At 38.3% G+C, this 20,115-nt stretch overlaps 1 pseudogene; it reads right to left on the bottom strand.

Moving 5' to 3' along the window:
* Positions 1–19,254, bottom strand: part of LOC122890390 — a 130,172-nt pseudogene extending 110,918 nt beyond the window's left edge.
* Between the last annotated feature and the right edge of the window lie 861 nt (positions 19,255–20,115).

Genomic DNA, 20,115 nt, shown 5'->3' on the forward strand with positions numbered 1-20,115 from the left:
ATGCCTTGCCCCAAATATGTTCACATTCTAATCTCTGGAACCTGTGAATGTCCCCTTGTATGGCAAAAGAGACTTTGCAGGTGTGGTTTAATTAAGGATTTTGACAGGGAGAGATTATACTGGTTTATCCAGATACACAGAGTATAGTCATATGGTCCTTATAAGAAGAACACAGGAGAAGTCAGAGTCAAAAGACAATGAAATTAAAAAAAAAAAAAAAAAGACAATGAAATTGCTGAAGCAGAGACTGTAGTAATGAATTTACAGTTGAGAAAGGGGCCACAGCCAAAGAACAGAGCAGCCTCCAGACACTGTAAAGGGAAGGAAATGGACTTTCCCCTCATTGCTTCCAGAAGGAACCAGCCCCATGGATATCATAGCTAAGCGACACTTACTTTGGGTTTCTGACCTCCAGGGCTGTAAGAAAATACACTTGCGCTGTATTCAACCACTATGTTCATGGCAATTTGTTACTGCAGCAATAAGAAACTAATATACTCCTCAAATTCATCCACATATTCAATGCAATCAATAACAAATTTGAAAGGTTTATTTTTAATCTAAGAAAAAAAGGTAGATTTAATGCAAGAATACCATGAACCTGAGGATAAATAAATCTGCAGCATACTGTAAAGTTTGATAATTTTTTTCCTTTCTTTGTAGAAAGAATGGTATCTGAAAACACAGGACTGAAGGTGTCAAAAAAAATTAATGTCTAACATCCAGATGAAAAAAAGTTTAATTGTCTAATATCCAGGACTGGTCTTGGTTCTCCCTTGCCATTCTTCTAATACTCGCCACTGGCCAAGATGATGGTCTCACCTTCGTTTAATTCAGATGCATGTTAGTTTCAAGAGTAAGCTGATAGCTTGTTTACTGATTTACCTTCTGGGATCCTCTTTTGCACAGATTGGGGATTTATAGCCCCTCTTCATCCTTGGTTTTCAGTCACTCATCAAGCTCTATATATTTCAACATTTCCTGATCAATGTTATGATGCATGGCTGGATTATATATTATATTCTGGATTATATTATATATATATACTATATTCTGAATGTGATCATAACATTCTTCTGACTAATACTTGCAAAAATGTCACCATCTTACATCATGTGTGGTAAATATTTTTCCATCTCTTGAGGTCCAGATTGCACACAACTTGCCATATCGAATAACAGTAATGTTTAAAAAGTCTTTGCAAGTCTTTCAATGTTCTGTTATTTTTTTAATAAAGATTTTATTTATTTATTTGACAGAGAGAGACACACAGTGAGAGAGGTAACATAAGCAGGGGGAGAGGGAGAAGCAAGCTTCCTGCCGAGCAGGGAGCCCGATCCCAAGACCCTGGGATCAGGGCCTGAGCAGAAGGTGGATGATTAACGACTGAGCCACCCAGGCACCTCTCAATATTCTTTTAAAGAGATGACAAGTTTTCTTTCTCCAGTCCTATGATGTTAATTAACTTAAGTAAAAATTTCACTTTAATTATTTATCAGGTTTCAAAGTTCTGCAAGGTTAATTGGTTGAATACAATTGTGCTAACTCACGGTAAACATTGCTAAGGGACTTAATGAATCTAGCCATAATCTGAGATATATGTTTTGGTAGCTACTGTACTCAGCCAAGTAGTATCAGAGAAGCTAGAATATATTTTTTACATGACTTCAACCCATCATGACTGATCACTATGGCAGGGGTGGGGTTAGCCTGTTTGGGGAAGGAGAGTGCTTGTTAGCCTATGTGAATTACCCTCCATGTAACAGTATAGTAAAAAGGGCTTTGCGTGCTATTCTAAAATGCACTTGAGTTTTTTTATTTTGGGGGGGGGTCTTTTTTTTTCAGATATAAAAAGGACAACAGATCAGGGGATTATTGCCATTGGAGATACCGTTGCAGGCACTGAGTGGCTCAATCAGTTAAAGCTTCTGCCTTCAGCTCAGGTCATGATCCCAGGGTCAGGATCCTAGGATGGAGCCCCACATTGGACTTCCTGTTTAGCGGGGAGTATCCTCCTCCCTCTCTCTCTCTGATCCTCCCCACTGCTCATTCTCTCTCTTTCTCTCAAATAAATAAATAAAATCTTAAAGAAAAAAAAAAAAAGTAAATACTGTTGCTAAGTAGTTCTCAAGAGGAGGAGACACACCCCTCCACACAGCTCCCCACGGGGAAGCAGCAGGGTCAGTCAGGTGGCAGAAGGAGCAAGGGGAAAGCACGGCTCAAAGCCTTTATTCTGGTTTTTGATGGAAGAAACAGGCAAGGTAAATCAAGCAAGCTAAGCAAATTTAGGAATGGATAGTTTGAGTAATTTTGGTAGGCTTCAGATTATAGTAGTGATCCCTAGTTGTTCTGTACCTAGATCTGGGGTGATTTAAGTCAGGGAGATAATGTTCCTGACTGCAGGATTCTGAGAATGAAACAGAGGAATAGCTGGAGGGATTGACTGGTTTGCATATCAGATGCATGCTCACAGGCAAGTTGTTAGCTGTCTCTAGGAATTAGCTAACCCCTCCCCAGGTCCACAGGGCTCCCTAAATTGTCAAAACATCGTAAAATACAGACAGCAAAAACCATGATTAGTAGATTTCTATTCTCTTTACAGTTACCCATCATATCTATGTCAAGATATGGAAAGGCACACTTAAAGCATTTTGCCACTTGCCGCAAGTAAAGCTGGCAAAGATCAGCATGTATTGAAGTTAGTTAGTTTGTATTCATCTGAAGCTTATCTATTGCTACTTTAAGATGCCAATTCCTCCCAAGGGCTATTTGCTTTCACAAGTGCATTTGTTAACTGACAGCAAAGCCCAGCGAAATTATTTGTTGCATATTGAATACACTCCCCATTTACAAGTACTAATGAAAAGCTGTAACTTTAAGAATCATATGTGGAAAAAGAATTGAAAAAAAAAAAAAGAATCATATATGGAAACCAGGAACACTGGGCATAGGAAACTTTGCTAACACAAGGGCAAGGACACCCAAGAAATGTTCTAAGACATCCAGACATAGTGCCCACCGTAAGATAAGTTACAAAAAGTTGCAAAAAGTTCCTTATTCTTGTTGATTGGTTCACAAAGTTAAATCATTTGCTTTTGAGCTGAGAGCTAACACTGTTCACAAATTGATGGCAGATACCATGTTTTCCCCAGAGTAGCCCAAGTGGCAGAGGCAGCTTGGGCAGGAAGAGCGGGGAGGAAGGCCCCAATGAATCACGAGAGGGTCTCCAGACTCCCTGTAGAGACTGAAAGGCTAATTCAAAAATCTATATGGAAATGCAAGGGATCCTGAAAGCCAAAATAACCTTTAAAAACAAGAACAAGTCCTGAATTCAAATGTTACTATAAAGCTACAGTAATCCTGGTGTAAAATAAATTTATGGATCAACGAATACAACTGAGAGTTAAGAAATAACCCATACATTTATAGTTGGTTGACTTCCGACAAGGGTGTGAAGACCAATCAATGGGTAAAGAATAAATTTTAACAATCTTCAGACAACTGAATATCTACATGCACAAAAATACATTTGGACCTTCTACTGTACATTATTCACAAAAATCCACTCAAAATACATTACAGACTTAAATATAAGAGCACAAGTATAAAAGGTTTAGAGGAAAACAGATGCAAACCTCTGTGCCTTGATTTAGACAGTGGTTTCTTAGATACAAAACCCAAAGCACAAGCAACAGCAATAAAAAAGATAAATTAGACTATATTAAAATTAAAAACGTTATGCTACCAACAAGAAAACTGAAAAACAACCTAGAGAATAAGAGAAAGTATTTGAAAATTACATATCTGATAATGGACTTTTATACATCTACAATATATAAAGATCCCTTATAACTCAATAATAAAAAGAGAACTGAATTTAAAAACGGGCAAAGAACTTGAGTAGATATACCTCCAAAGAAGGTATACAGATGGACAACAAACACATAAAGGATAGGTTAACATCAGTAATTATCAGGAAAATGTATCTTAAAGCTGCATGAGATACTAATTCACAGCCATTAGGATGGTTATCAAAGAGATACACAGTAATGAGTGTTGAACAATGATGTGGAGAAGTTTAATCCTCATTGATTGCTGGTAAGAATATAAAATGGCACAGCCACTTTGGAAATATTTTGGTAGTTCCCCCAAATGCTAAGTAGTGACCATAAGACCTAGCATTTCCATTCTATGTGTATACATAAGATAAATAAAATATATGTCCACACAAAAATTTGTACATGAATATTCAGAGTAGCATCATCCAAAATAGAAAAAAATGGAAGTATCATGCATGCCCTTTAAGTAAAGAATAGATAAATAAGGTGTGGTATACCTATATAATAGAGTGCTATTTGAAAATAAAAAGGAGCAAGTTACCAATACATGCTACAATACAGATGGACCTTGAAAACATTATGGTAAGTGAAAGGATCCTGTTTCAAAGAGCCACATATTCCATGATTCTATTTTTTAAAAGATACTGTTTGTTTGTTTGTTTGTTTGTTTTTGAGAGAGCACAAGCAGAGGGAGAGGGACAAGTAGACTCCACATGGAGCACAGAGCCCAAAGTGGGGCTTGATCCCAGGACCCTGAGAGCATGACCTGAGCTGAAATCAAGAGTCAGATGCATAAATGACTGAGCTACCTTGTTCCCCCTCCAGGATTCCACTTATAAAAATATGTTCAGAATAGGTGAATCTATAAAGACAGAAAGTATATTAGCCTAGTGCCCAGGGCAGGGGGATGGGAGGGATGAAGGATTATGAAGTGAATGTTAATGGATATGGCTTTATTTTTGAGTTAATAAAAATATTCCAAAGTTAGATTGTGGTGATACCTGTACAGCTATGTCAATATACTAAACACCATTGAATTGTAAATTTCAAATGGTTAATTTAATTGTGTCAATTATAGAACAATGAGGATGATAAAAAGTTACATAGGGGCGCCTGAGTGGCTCAGTGGGTTAAAGCCTCTGCCTTCAGCTCAGGTCATGATCCCAGGTCCTGGGATTGAGCGCCGCATCGGGCTCTCTGCTCAGCCGGAGGCCTGCTTCCTCCTCTCTGTCTGCCTGCCTCTCTGCCTATTTGTGATCTCTGTCTGTCAAATAAACAAATAAAATCTTAAAAAAAAAAAAAAAGTTACATAAAAATGCAATGGAAATTAATGTGTGAACATATACTGTTGTATTGAAATTATATCAGAATAGGGGCTCTTGGGTGGCTTTGTCAGTTAAGCATATGCCTTCAGCTCAGGTTGTGATCCCAGGGTGCTGGGATCGAGTTCAACGCAGGGCTCCCTGCTCAGCGGGGAGCCTCCTTCCCCCTCTCTCTCTGCCTGCCTCTTTGCCTACTTGTGATCTCTTTTTTTAAAATAAGTAAACAAAATCTTTTTTAAAAAGTACAGTCATGAGCTTGGCAGTTGTTTACCGATCCAATTTCTCTAACTTTTAAAGGAACCTAAAATGAGATCACCAAGTTCTTCCACAATTTTCTGCCAGATGTGATGGTAAGCAAAGTTAAAGATGGTCTCTTTCAAAACTGACAGGAGATCCTGATCTACTTAGAAAAATCACTGATGTTATAAGAGCAATCTCCCTCAGGCCCAGTGATCTATTGCTGTAGAAGAGTAACCAATCATTCTCACAGCACATGTTTCTGGGAAGTACTTGATATGACTCATTTCTACTTCTGAGTCACATTTTTTCCCAATAAGCTCAACCTCTGTTGCATCCAGTGTTAGAAGTATAGGGATAATGATACACAATAGTAGAAATATTTGGTATCATGCCTCTTTTGATTTCGGAACTAAAAATGAGAAATGGAAGGTGGAGATAATAATGAATCTTCAAATATTCAAATATGGTGTGATAACAATATTTAAAGCCAAGGAATGTGAACACAGATAAAAATAATTGCATTAAAAATTTGTAGTTTTAGGTGCCCACATGGGGCAGAAACTATATAAAATTGCATGTGAGACCCTCAAAACAACTGGGCAAAGCTATGAGTGAAGAAACATGAAGGTTTACGCATGATGCTTAAAATCTCTGCAGTTTATCAGCAAAACATAGACCCGAAATAAATCATCCCCAGCTCATATCATATATATGTAATATATAGAATAGATATGTATGCATATGATATACATGCATAAAAGGCACATATCATATTGCTATTACTGTATATGGTCGAGTATCTTAATAAGCAGTGATTAATGTTTCACATCAGTTTACGATTTTTGAAATTAATTCACCAAGGCTCAAAATGGTAAGTGGCTTGGTACAATTTAACCAGGTAGTTAGATGAGAACAAAGACCATACTCAAATTTAAGACTTCTGCTGAAAGGGCATTTAAAAATATGTCAAGGGATTTCTGTAGTATAACTCCTTGAAACTGATGAATACTGAGATTTCTGTACCAGGTCAAGGAGCTAGAATCCTTTGTTAAATTTCTTCTTTCCCATCTTGGTATGGTTTCACTCTAGGTGTTTGAATTGTGAATTGCATTAATTGACATTCACTTTGATTTTCTCTCTCTTCCAATTTGCCCCTCTCTTATCCAGAAGCTGATCACTAAAGCAGAGTATATATATTCAAGTGAACTGGGAAGTTGAATAATTATGTGTCAGAATCAGAACCCCAGTCTTTGGGGAGGTCGATAATAACCTAACCTGACCCCCCAATTTTTCTTTTCAAAATATCCACCAAGCAATTCTGTTCAACTCTCTGCTTCACTTAAGTGATACAGATTTGAAACAAGCTACAACTGCCTACTTTATAAAAGTACTTCCTCTGAACTACCGCTTCCATAATCTAAAAGGAGCCACCTTTCAAAGAATGTCTACAGTGATGAACTCCACCAATTTAAAAGTGAGAGAGTACAGCAGTGAGTCAATGAGAAAGGAATAAGAAAAGAAAGTCAAGGAACACTTAGGATTTATGAATTTTATATTCAGGGTTTTTCCTGTTTTGGGTATGTTGGCTCGCTTCTTTCTTTCCTGTCCCCAAACTCCCCAGCAACATAATGATGCATTGTTCCCAGTTTGAAACACACAGTATGCTTATGGTCATTATAGTATTGCAGACGACATCATTTTAAATATTTTCTTAAAAAAGTTCTTTTGTGTTCTGTTACTTTGCCTGCTTTAATTTCACTCGTTTCCTTTTAATGGTTTTAATGGTTAAGTCTTTCAAGAGAAATGGAGTGCTAGTAAATATTGCCAATTTCAGTACCTTACCCCCTTGGACACAATGGCCAGGGGCAGACATGTGACCCCAGTGAGGCCAGTTTAAAATTATTTTTTGAGACTATTCTAAAGGGAGCTGGGAGAAAAGTGCATTTGCTCTGCAAATCTAGCGAATTTTGGCTCTCCCTGCAAACACTGCTCCTCCTACAGCCCTTCTAAGTGTTACATTCCAGCCTTCTCCTTTGTTCAAGGTCAATGCTCCCTCATCTCTTCCCTCTGCACTTTACCGTAGCATCAGCTTCAGCAGTTTCCCCCTTTATTGGATTATTTCCATCACTATGCAAACATACTTTCATTCTTCCCCCCAAATATGTCTTAGCCCACTTCACCCTTTGTCTAGTTCTTCCATGTCCTTGCTCATCTTCAGAGAAAACTGCTTTGAAAATGTTTGTGTTCATTGTATCAGATCCTTCTTTTCTTATTCTCTCTTAAATTCACTCAAGTCTGTTTTCTTTGCCACTCTTCTCAATGTCACCAGTGACAAGTCAAGTTATTCTTGACTTCTTTCGTTTTCAGCATTCCTTATGCAACCGGCAGACAATCCAGTTTGTTCTACCTTCTAGAGAGATCTCCAATGCAACCATTTCTCATGCTCGCTAACCTGGTGCAAACCACCACCACCATCTCTCCACCAGTATGGCGGACACCAGCCCCATGGTCTCCCAGCTTCTATCTGCCCCAGCACTGTGGACAGGGTTTGGGCTCAACACTGCAGGAAAATGATCTTGTTAAGTAAAACCATATCCTTCCTCTGCTCAAAACCCTCCAATAGCTTCGTACCTTGTTCAGAGTAAAAGCTAAAATCCTGACGATGGCTTGTAAGGCATTACAGCCTCTGTGCCTCTCCTCAGCCCTCCCTCTCTCTGACCCCATCCCTATCTGCTCACCCATCAGCTCCGGCGCTCCAGCCACACCAGCCTCCTGCTGGGCTGCCAACACACCTACCAAGGTTCTGGCCTGAGTTCTTTGCTCTCTGCTGGAACAGTTTCCGCAAATAGCTTCAGAGCCAACTTTCTCATCATCTTCAAGTCTTCTCTCACACGCTGCCTTCCCAGTGAGACTTTCTGAGTTGGTTTGCTAGAGCTGCCGAAGCAAAGTATCACAAAACGTATGGCTCAAACAGTAGGAATTGATTGTCTTGCTGTTCTGGAGGCTAGAAGTTCCAAATCAAAGTGTCAACAGGGTGGTTCTTTCTGAGGGCTGGGAAGGAAGATTTTTGTTTCAGGCCCCTCTCCTCAGTGTAGGGATGGCCATCTTCCTGTTCGTAGAGTGTTTCCTTGTATCTTCACATTGTATTCCCTGTATCTCTGTATCCACATTTCCCCTTTTAATAAATCATATTAGATTAGGGTCCACCCTAACAACCTCATTTTAACTTAATTAAATCTGTAAGGACTCTATATCGAAATAAAGTCACATTGGAAGTGTTGGGGTTAGGACTTTAATGTATGCATTTGGGAGGAGATACAGTTCAACCACTAACACCTTCCTTGACCACCTGCTTCAAATGACAGCCTCATTCACTCTTTGTCATCCTTTTTAAGGCACCTATAACTTTCTAGTATACAATAAAAGTATGTCCTTCCCCCCAGGAAGATAGAACCTCTATATTCTCAGAAGGTGCTCAATAATTATTAGATAACTTCCTGTCTGAATCTATTATGCCTTCTCCTTCCAGAAATGATTATCTTTGGAACAATAACTAAGTAGCTTTTCAGTTACCAGATCCGAAGAACAAAAACACCTGACTGGGCCGTCTAGCTCTTTCTATAGCTCCACCTACTCTGAAACCACTCAGAAAACACACAGGACTTGACCTTGCCCTTGGAACAAGCCAAACTCTACACTGCACTTATAACAACAATTGCCAGGAACTTGGTAATTAATTCACTTTTCAAATGCCTTGAAAATGTAAAAGTAGGGGTACCTGGGTGGCTCAGTGGGTTAAAGCCTCTGCCTTCCACTCAGGTCATGATCCCAGGCTTCCTCCTCTCTCTCTCTGCCTGCCTCTCCGCCTACTTGTGATCTCTGTCTTCCAAATAAATAAATAAATAAATCTTAAAAAAGAAAATGTAAAAGTTTTTATTTTGCATTATTTTTGCAAAAGTATTTATTGTGCATTAAAGTTAACTTACTGCTAAGTTTGACACTTTCAGTTTGTACTTATATCCTTAGAAAAAGAGATCCTATTCTTTTCTTCATCTCTTTCTGCACATAATATGCTGTGTACACATGATTATTTATTGATAAAGCAGTGTCTCTTAGGACCAAGAGGACCAGTCAGAATTAACTTTCTTGAAATCAAATTCTAGCTCAGCTATACAATCATGGACAACTTTACTTAATTTCTCTGCACTTGCTTGAATTATCTGTAAAATGACTCCAGAAGGTCCTTTTCTCATTTGCATTTCTCTATTTCTGGATGGATATCATCAATTATGTGAGAATTGTGTGGATATTCCTGGTTTTAACTCACTTACTCAACAGAGAGAGCTAGTGATTCAGTAATCCAAAAGAATAACATGAAAATCACATAGTATAGCTTTAAAAATAGCGAGAACAAGTATTCATTGCTATAATAGACTAAACTCATTTGCAAATTCCCAACACCATCAGCCCTGTCCTATTTTTACAAGAGACAGGGAATAAAGGACAAGAAGTTTATTTACTTAAAAGGAAGAATCAACTTTTAACATACATGCCAAGCCATTGAAAATAATATTATGAGGCAAAGTATAATCTCAGTAAATCTTTAAAGAATTGTTTTGTGGCCATTTGAATGATCTTTGTATTTAGAGACAGCAGCTATTATACTGATGCATAAACTATATATAGTTTTATAGAGTGCATACTTACCTTGTTTGTTCAGAACCAGTAATATTTTGCAATATGAACATGAAACTATCATCTATTGATTTGTGGCTGTAACATTCATTGAAGACCTTAAAGCACTGGATTTCAACTCTTCTTTTGCCTTTGGTCTAAAATATTAAGTCATTTGAAAGCTTGTATTTTTAAAGAAGAGGATGAAATTTATAGCTTGCATTTTCCTCACTTTAAAAAGTAATTAATGCATAAACAGTGATACTTCTACAATATTCATGTAAAGAAGAATGCAAACTTTTTTTATTTTGCTGTGAAAGAAATTTCCAGGATACATAATAAGCGGAAAAAAAAAAAGTGTAGAAAGATCTTCGTAGTATTCAGTCTTTTACTAAAAAGGACACAAAAGAAACTCAAAAACCTGTTTATTTTCTATTATATTATTTTTATGTCACTTTTATTTTTAAACCATAGGACAATGCCTATACAAAAATTTTTACAAAACTTGAATTATTTTTATCTTATTGGATAACAGCAATACAAAACATAAATACAATAGAAGGAGAGCATTTTTCTTCCTCTTTCCTCTCACGAAGTAGATTAAGATAGAAAGGGAGAATCCAGGTTTATCCCCGTGAATTGTCCAATTATTGTCCAGGTTTTTATGAGAATGAGAGAATAAAAAAAGCACCGCTATCTTCGCCTGGCTACGGTGTGTAGTAGAAGGAACGTTTTCAGAAGAGTCTTTTTTGTATTCACTCAGAGTTAAAACTTCTTTCCATCCACTGCTGCTTTTGGAAGATTTAGCTGTAATGGAGGAACCATAGATGCCCTCAGATGCCCACGTCCACCAGGAGTCCCAGAAACAAAGCCGCAGCCGCTGGTGTCCTCTGCTTGTTTGTGCTCATGCTGTTGGTGCTACTGTGGTTTTTAGGAGGGGAGACGTTAATGCAGTGAAATAACTCTATTTTGTGTGACACTCAGTGTTTTCATTTGCTGTGTAATCATATGTATAATCCCTATTTCTGATGAATCCTGAAACAAGCTCATGAGGATGTCCACATTCTTGTCCAGCAGGAAGACACAGCAACGCCAGTTCCGTGCAGCGCACGTGAAAAGCAGCAAGGTGGATATTAGTTAACTTTTTATGGTGATCTGTAATTAGCTTATTTTTCATAGGGCTCACTTTCATTTTGGTGAATTATCTACCCATAATACCTATGGCCAATACGTGTATCCCAAAATAAAATACATAGGATCCATAAACCATACATCAGAAGCTATAAAAGCTTTCGTTAATGCTGTTTTTCAATTCTTTATTTCATGACTTGTGGACTCTAGACAGTCTTACAGATATTGGTAATGGGGTTCTAGCCTAAGAATTTCTGTATAATCTCTTCCAAAATTTTTAGGACAAAGTACAAGTTGAAAGATAAGATAACTTGTTAAAATTTGTTGAATGGATTAAGTAGTCAGAAAAAAAATACTAAGAAGAATGGTTGGGAATTGTCTTCTCTGAAAATGAATGACATTTTGATATGAAAGAGTTCTCACAGAATTACTGACCCATCAAGAGTTACATTAAAAAGGACTGAAGTGCAGTTCATAATGGAGGTTCACTCCAGCTGACACATGAACCTAGTGCCTACTTTGAAATCTTTCAGTCACTACTTCTGTGCCAATTAAACAAAAATTTTAAAAGAAATTGATGAACCCTAATAAAATGGCCATTTCTCTAATTTTGCATAAATTCCTCATGTCCACATACCTGTCCTATAGGGCAGTTAATTAATTAACTAACTAATTAATTAAATTTTAAAAATTAATTAGCTAGTTAATTAATAAATTATTTTTGAGAGAGTGATTGAGAGAGAGAGAATGAGTATGAGTGCATGAGCAGGGAGGGAGGGTCAGAGGGAGAGGAAAGAATGAATCCCAATCAGGCTCCATGCTCAACTCAGTGCAGAGCCCCACGTGGGGCTCGATCTCATGACCATAAGATCATGACCTGAGCCGAAACCAAGAGTTGGACACTTAACCAACTAAGCCACCCAGATGCCCCAGAGCTGTATTCTTAGATTTGGAGAAGAGGAACGAAGAGAGGGAATAAGAATATGTATTACGTTATTTATGACAGTTAATGGCCTTTTGAGTATCAGCTATGTAGTCCTACATATTGAGTGGCAAAATTCTAAATGTTTCAGCAAATGTGTACTTACACTTACTTCAAACAGTGTTCAAATAACCAGTTGCTTCATGCAGTAGGACAAATTTCACACTGACCTTGAGTCACTGCAGTATTCTAACATGCCTTCTGAATCATCAAAGATGCAATTATGGTTAATTTAATTTTAGTGCTAAGAATATGTTAATATGAATAATTTGAAATTATTGCACAAGACTAATAATCTCTATATATAGTTGCTTATGTTAATCAGAATATTAAGTTCATAGAAATTCACATGGGTCACATGTTTAGAATTTGCTGTCCTTGTAAAATTTGAAAATAAATGATAACAATAAACGATGTTGATAATGCTTTAGAGATGTTCTTTAGAAGCACAGGTTTCAACTCTTTCAGAATCCCTTTTTAAACTTTTTCATATTTAAATAAATGCTTTTCCCCTGACTGCCCATGGCCCCTTCTATTGCATATTACATGACAATTAGCTGTTTACATATTCATCTCTTCTCAGAGATGTTCAGTATCTAGAGGACAAGGACTGTGTTATTCATGCATGGTGTGTGAATATATGGTGAATTGTGGGGGTTGGCAAACAATGTTTTTATTTTTTATTGAGATATAATGGACACGTAATATCATTTTAGTTTCAGGTGTACACCATAAAGATTAATATACGTATATATTGCAAAACAATCATCACAATAAGCCTAGTAAAAATCCATCATTGCACATGTTACAACTCTTCCTATGATGAGAATTTTTGAGATCTAATTTCTGCAACTTTCAGAAACACAATATAGTATTATTAATGACGGTTACCACGCTGTGCAACTTTGAGTTTCACTGAGTGATACGACTGTTGCTCACTTCTGTGTCAGAGGTGCCCAGACCGCTACTCAACAAAACTGTATTGAACTCCTGTGGTATGACTGTCAGCATATTAGGACAAGAGCAGGAAAATGACACGAACGAAAATCCAGAGATGCTTGTGGTTAATCTCCAGTCAGTGTCATCTGGTGAAAGACTCTACGTACTTGTGTACATAGACAATCAATTACAATAAAGGAGATCAGTGCTGTCAGAGTAAATGGGGATACAGAGAAAGAAGGGACCGAGTGTGGAGATGAGGAGGCGACCGATCCTTGAGTGTAGTCCTAAGAAGTGAACTGAGGTTTGTTCACGCAGTGAGGAGAGAGCACGTGCAAGGCGAAGATCCAGGAGAGGCCCTCAGTGGGGCTAGACTAGGGGCAATTCAGCGGGTCTGGATGGCAGAGTTGGTGGGTGGCACTGATGGAAGCTGACATTGGCAAGGAAGACTGAGGAGATGTGAGTTTTAGTGCTTCTGGGTCCCATGGCTGGCAAGAGGCAGATGGAAAAGCAGGAGAGAAAAATGAATGGTGTGTTGAGCTGACTAGAAGAAAAGGAGAGATGCAGGCAGAAAAACACACTTTGAAGTTACTTATAAAACACCAGTTTGGCAGCACGAGGCAGTTTGCTAGGCTATTAGGATGATGCTATTTAATCCTCGCAACAGCCCCGTGGATTAGGCACCATTTTCATTTACAGATGAGAAAGGCTTACTGGTGTTAAGTCATTTGCCCAAACATAAGACAGGCAGATGACACTGTCGGGATTCAAACCCAGATGCATCCAACTCCAAAGTACATGCACAGAGTCACTAAGATCTCTGCCTTATACCTAATTCTAAAAATGGATGTTCCTGGGAATAACAGAAGATAAAAAGAACAAAATGATCAGAGGAGCCTGGAGACTCTGATCCCCAGCGTCTGATAATAATTGTGATAAGTACATGATGTTGAGGCGATTACCATTACACCTGTTCTGCCAATGCAGTTTTTAAATGAAGACACCCAGCAGAAACCTTTCATAAACTGTGCAGGTTGAATTTTGCCAGAGTCCTAAAACCACCAGAGGGAAAAACAAAACACTACAACAGTAGCACGGGCGGCTTATGCAAATGGATTTAGGTCACCCGGAATATGTAATTTTTGGGCAAACTGCCTGATATCCTTGCTATTTTATGTGCTCTATTGTTTGAGTATCCATATTATTAGTTTGCTCTCCTCTGGCCTGTGAAATTGATCTTATGAATTTTCTTTTCAATCCATTTCAGGAGGTGTTCTAATTTACATTTAAAATATCTGGGCAGTGAAGTGATGGCCCTGAGAGACTTTATTACACTGATATGGGTGGGGGCCCCTGTGTGGGGGGTGTGTTGGGTAATCGCTTGGGGAGGGGGCTGGAGAGGGGGCCCAGAAGAGATGAAGTCCTCGCAACCAAGACGTACTTAGCCATGTTTTCCTTCACCTGGCTTGCCACCTCAATCCTTAAAAAAGCAAGGCATCAAGTAAATGTTAAGTGCGGGGATTTATTTATTTATTTTATTTCTGGCAGCCGAAAACCACAATTGAATTAAGTGAGTAGTCCTGAGCAACAGAACTACTTCCATCTATCATGGAGCAGGGCTGATATGGTGGCTGGGAGTCTCAATCCACATTTAATTAAACTCCTTTGCTTTTTCAGATGAGATGCTCAGGAACACACACACACACACACACAGAGGGAGAAACTGTCTTTTGTACAGTGCTTCTGTGGTTGCCAGATCTTGACTGATTTCATTGCATCCTGATCTATCTCAACAGGAAAAATCTAATTTGTTCCATTTTTCCCTGTGCCCTCTGACTTATTTTATTTGAAAAGAATCTGCGGAATTTGAGTTGTTTGAATACTTTTGGAGGCTCAGTACTCGGGTTTATATTAGAACCTTGCCAAATTCTAGCAATAATAAATGATGTGAGTAAATAAAATTCTGACCAAATTCAAAAGCCCTGAACATTTGATTTTATAGAGGGTATTTGCAAAATACACAGAAGTTAATGTCAATGTTAGTGTCTTTCATGAAGCTCTGAAACATCCAGTAGTTTAAAGAGTGGCAGAATGTAAGAAAGATTTCAATAAGTAAGTTATGTGCCCCCCCATACCCCCATGTAAACACAAATACATTATGACCTGTATTACCTGAGAAGGGAGGGAAGGGAAGTGTGGTTGGATATGAATAAGTAGAATATTATATATTCTACAATCAAGAAATTATACATTTTCTACTAATCTCTATTTATATAGCAGTATCCTTATATCGTGATGAAAACAAATAATTTTTTATAAATATCTGCCTTCTATTACTCCCTTTCATATTTCATTAGACTATTACAAAATAAAATATTATAAAACTATTACAAAAATGGCAATTATACATGCATACCTGAAAATTAAAAGCTTAAAACATTCACTAAAATTTGAGAAACGAGAAAATTTAGTATAATATTGTCTGAATTACTGCCACATACCTGACAATGAAAAAGTTGAGTTACCAAAATTTTATGATCCTCATGGGAAAGAATTATGCTAACAAATAAACATTTTATGTTAGTCTACAAGGCTGTCTTGAATACTGTTTTTGTTGGTAGTAATGTGAAAAGTACATGGTTTGCAAGATGAGAACTGATGTAGTCATCCAAATCCTTCCTTTGTGTTCGTTTCAGCCCAGGGCCCATTCCAATTATATCATAGATCTAATTAACTAATCAGGTTAAAAACAGAACAAAACAAAACAAAACCAAAACAACCAAACAGTTTTTGTTCAAGTTGGCCCAGTAATTAAGAGAAATTTTGATTGAATGCCTGCATGATGAAATGGATATTTCATATAATCTGAGTTCAACATGTATTTGCAAAATTTTCTCAACTGCATTAATTATGCAAGTATTTTATCTAGCGTTAAGAAACACGGAAAACTGCTCAGCATCTCTGAAACAAACCAGTTGCCAGATTTGGACTGGGAGGGCAAAGTAGCCAGGCCAATACTTGAGGGATCATACAAAGGCATTGCTTTTGGAACAAGGTCCAATCATACTAAGTTCTCAATCATAGAATGTAAATTAAGATACTGTTTAGTCATGGTTTGTATTTTGGCACTGCATACAGATGACCTGGCTTGGTACCAGGCTGTCGGGTCCCAGCAGGAACTATTTAGCCTATTTAAACAGGATATTGTTGGAGAGTTTAATAAGGAATCTATTTACAGAGGTGCAGATAAGGCTATGGGGACCCAAGAGAGATGTTGAAGCATCCTCACAAAGAAAGAAAGCCATCATCACTGGCTCAAAGGAGCAGAGGTAGGGGGCTATAAGCAAGCTGCAGGGGAGGGAGGCTGAGCTATGGCCTTTGGTATGGGAGCACAGCCATGGCCTCCACCCAGTAGGAAAGGAACCATGGAATAAATACCCTAACCTCATTACTCCTTTGTCCTCTGCTAGTCTGCTAAATTTCCATTGGCTGAGCCTAATTAGAAGGCACCCAGCTAAAGATAGCTTCCTGAGGTACAAAGCCTTTGGAGAAGGATTGGAGTTGGGGACAGACTGAATCTGGATGAACAAACGGACAACAGCCACATAGCGGATTAGCCGAAGAAGGGGAATGACCAGTGTAGTGTTGAGTCAAATATCTGTGATAATGATTCCAGCTTTATTTCAAGGTTTTATATCTTGTTCATCCTCTATTTTTATACTCATTTGCCAAAAATGACCCTCTTATAGGGGTGCCTAGGTGACTCAGTTGGTTAAGCAGCTGCCCAGGGTCTTGGGATCAAGCCCCACGTCGGGATGCCTGCTCAGCAGGCAGCCTACCTCTCCCTCTGACTCTGCCTGTCTCTCTCTCTCTCTCTCTCTGTGTGTGTCAAATGAATAAATCTAAAATATTAAAAAATATTAATCCTCTTACAATAATTTCCCCTGAGTACTGAGTTTTCTGGTTGACTCCTTAAATTTTGCACCCTAGCTATTGCCTTGATCCCCAGGTGGTGGGAATCAATGTTCTGCATTTTGCTTTCCGGTGATAACCTAGAAGTGTTATTGTGGGCTTTGTTATGTTTGTGAAGGATTGTTTTAAAACTTAAGTTCTGAAAAAATGTGAGCAGAGCTAATACGTTTTATGACATAAACTTTGAGGAGTTCCCTTGTTTTGAAATAAGCAAGATTAGGCCTACCAATAAACTTTCTTTGAAAGAAAGCTGCTTGTCTTTGATTCTGAGTATGACTTGATTTCTTTTTTTATTAAGATTGTATTTATTTATTTGAGAGAGAGAGTGATAGCAAGAGAGAACATGAGAAGGGGGAGGGGCAGAGGGAGAGGGAGAAGAAGAGTCCCTGCTAGGTGGGCGGCCCATTGTGTTGGGCACAGGGCATGATCCCAGGATGCCCCAACTACGGTCTGATTTCTACAGACAAGCTGTACTTGAATGAAAGCTGCTGTAATTAAGTTACCAGTTAACAGTCTATTCTGTGGCTTACCCAGTACATTTATTTAAATTTGAGACTAATGTCTGTCTGTCCACCACCTACACTGTAAGATTCATGAAGGCAAGGCTAAAGGTTTTGCATTTTATTTTTGTTTTCCCTCACTACGGTAGCTCTCAAAATTTGCAGATATTAGGCAATCAATAAATATGGACTCAATAAAGTAAACGAGTTAGTCAGCCATCATATGGTATAAGAACCACGAATTTTAGACACCACATCTTCTGCTACCAAGCTTTCAGGAAAATAGGACAACAACCTCATTGCATGATCCAGAGTATTCGGCTTTCATGATGTGGTTTTTGATGATTTAGAATCAGAAAATTCCACTTTAGGAAACAAAAAAAAGGGAGAACTTACTGCAAGTGACCAAAACACCTGCTTAGGTTAAACATGTATTTAGAGCATTTAATTTCCCTTGCTAGTGGCCCAGATTGATCCCAATCTCCATTGGTCTGTGCCCACTATGTACCAGAAAATCAAAAGAAGGATCTGTGTAAGAAATCACCTTATGAGGGGCACCTGGGTGGCTCAGTGGGTTAAAGCCTCTGCCTTTGGCTCAGGTCATGATCCCAGGGTCCTGGGATGGAGCCCCGCTCTCTTCTCAGCAAGGAGCCTGCTTCTCCCTCTCTCTCTGCCTGCTGCTCAGCCCACTTGTGATCTCTCTCTCTGTGTCAAATAAATTTAAAAAATAAGCAAATAAATCATTTTATGAGTACCAATGAAGATCCTTAAATAAGTGGCTAAATCAAAGAAGGAGTTCTTGACGCCTGTCACTAGAATGGGACAATTTAAAAATTTCACTACTTTAAAATTCCTAAATATCAAAGCACTGACATTTTAAATGGTAAAATACTTTCATTATTTAGAACATCACGTGCTCTTTGTCACTTTTTGGTAGCAACTTCACAATGAATATGGCATGACTCTAGATCAGCTTAACTTTGGGAGCTAGAAGTTTCTATGTCAGATGGTACCATTTGAGTGAATCCTAAGGAAATACCTCTGTGGTCCTGCCATCGTGAGCAACACTTGCCTAATGATCTAATTAGCTTGCATCAGAATTTCCCAGAAGTGTTCTCTGGGACTTTAATAGGTGGTATGTGGTCTGTACGTGTGTTTATGTATGTGTGTGTTGCGGGAGGGTGGTTATGTGGTCAAATGCTTTTGCTAAGTGCTGTGTTAAACAGATTCTTTACTTTATGTCTCCTCAGAGCCTAATATGCTGATGTGAATTTCAAATCTCCAAGAGGGATATGCCACAGTGGCCAGTATATTTGATTACAATGCTCTTTTCTCCATAGCGTTTCTCAGGGAAATACTGGTATATCCAGAAGTAACACTTTCAGTCCTGTATTAATTTCCTCTAGCAGTAATTAACAAATTGCCACAACACAAGTGGTTTAAAACAACACAAATAATAGTACAATCATTTTGGTGGCCATAATACTGAAACGAGCTTTACCTGATAACCATCGAGGTGGGGGCAGGGCTGCTTCCTAGAGTCTTCAGGGGACAATCCCTCTCCTTGCCACTTCTGGTCTCAAGGGGCTGACCTCATGCAACTTCTGTTTCTGTTGCCACTTCTTCCTTTTTTCTGCAAAATCGGCAAAGACCATCCTGGTATCACATTTAAATATGTCTCATTAATTTATAATAATTTAATTCAAAGTATGTACTGAGCATCTACTCTATGTGTTACTTTCGCTCCTACTATGTGACATGCTCATTTGATTCAACACAGTCCCAGCTCTCAAATCATTAATTATTTAATTATAGATAAACACCTACTTGCCAGATATCCACATCCCAAGGAAGAATATAAATGGCCTAAAATTAGTCACCAAAGTGCTTGAAGATTCAGAGAGCAGATCAAACACTGAGTTGGGGAATTATAATGGGGCTCACAGAGTAGGTGGGCTAACAGACCTTAAATACATAGGCTGTGACCAGTTAAAATGTGAACAGGCTAGCAGGGGATTAAAAAAATCAGTGCAAAATGAACATCACAGAGGCTGACACATACTGCATGAAAATATTTTGGTGAAATGCATAAATTCGGTGTTTTGAAAGTACAACTAAAAGCCAAGTTGGGTTATAATGTACAAGATGTGGAAAAGTTTGGAAAATCAGGTTGAAGACAGATGGTGTATTTTCTTAATGTTTTGAATGAGGTGATTTTTCTTAACTTAGTAGGTAATTAATTTGGTCATTTATCATTTTTTCTCAACATGTGATTAGGAGTACCTAATCCGTGTCTGACACTTTCTAGGTGCAGGAGGAAATGTAGCCCCGTCATCACTGAGGAAGTGGTAATATCACGTGGAGTTTTAAAAACAGTAAGTGCTGGCCGCGGAATAGAATGAATGGGGTACTACATTGGTTTGCCAGGGCTGCCATAACAGAACCATAAATTACATGGCTTTAATAAAGGAAGTTTACTGTCATTGTTCTGGAGGCTAGAAGTTGAAATCAGGATA

This window comes from Neovison vison, chromosome 11 (genome assembly GCF_020171115.1).
Source record: "Neovison vison isolate M4711 chromosome 11, ASM_NN_V1, whole genome shotgun sequence".
NCBI classification, from domain to species: Eukaryota; Metazoa; Chordata; class Mammalia; order Carnivora; family Mustelidae; genus Neogale; species Neogale vison.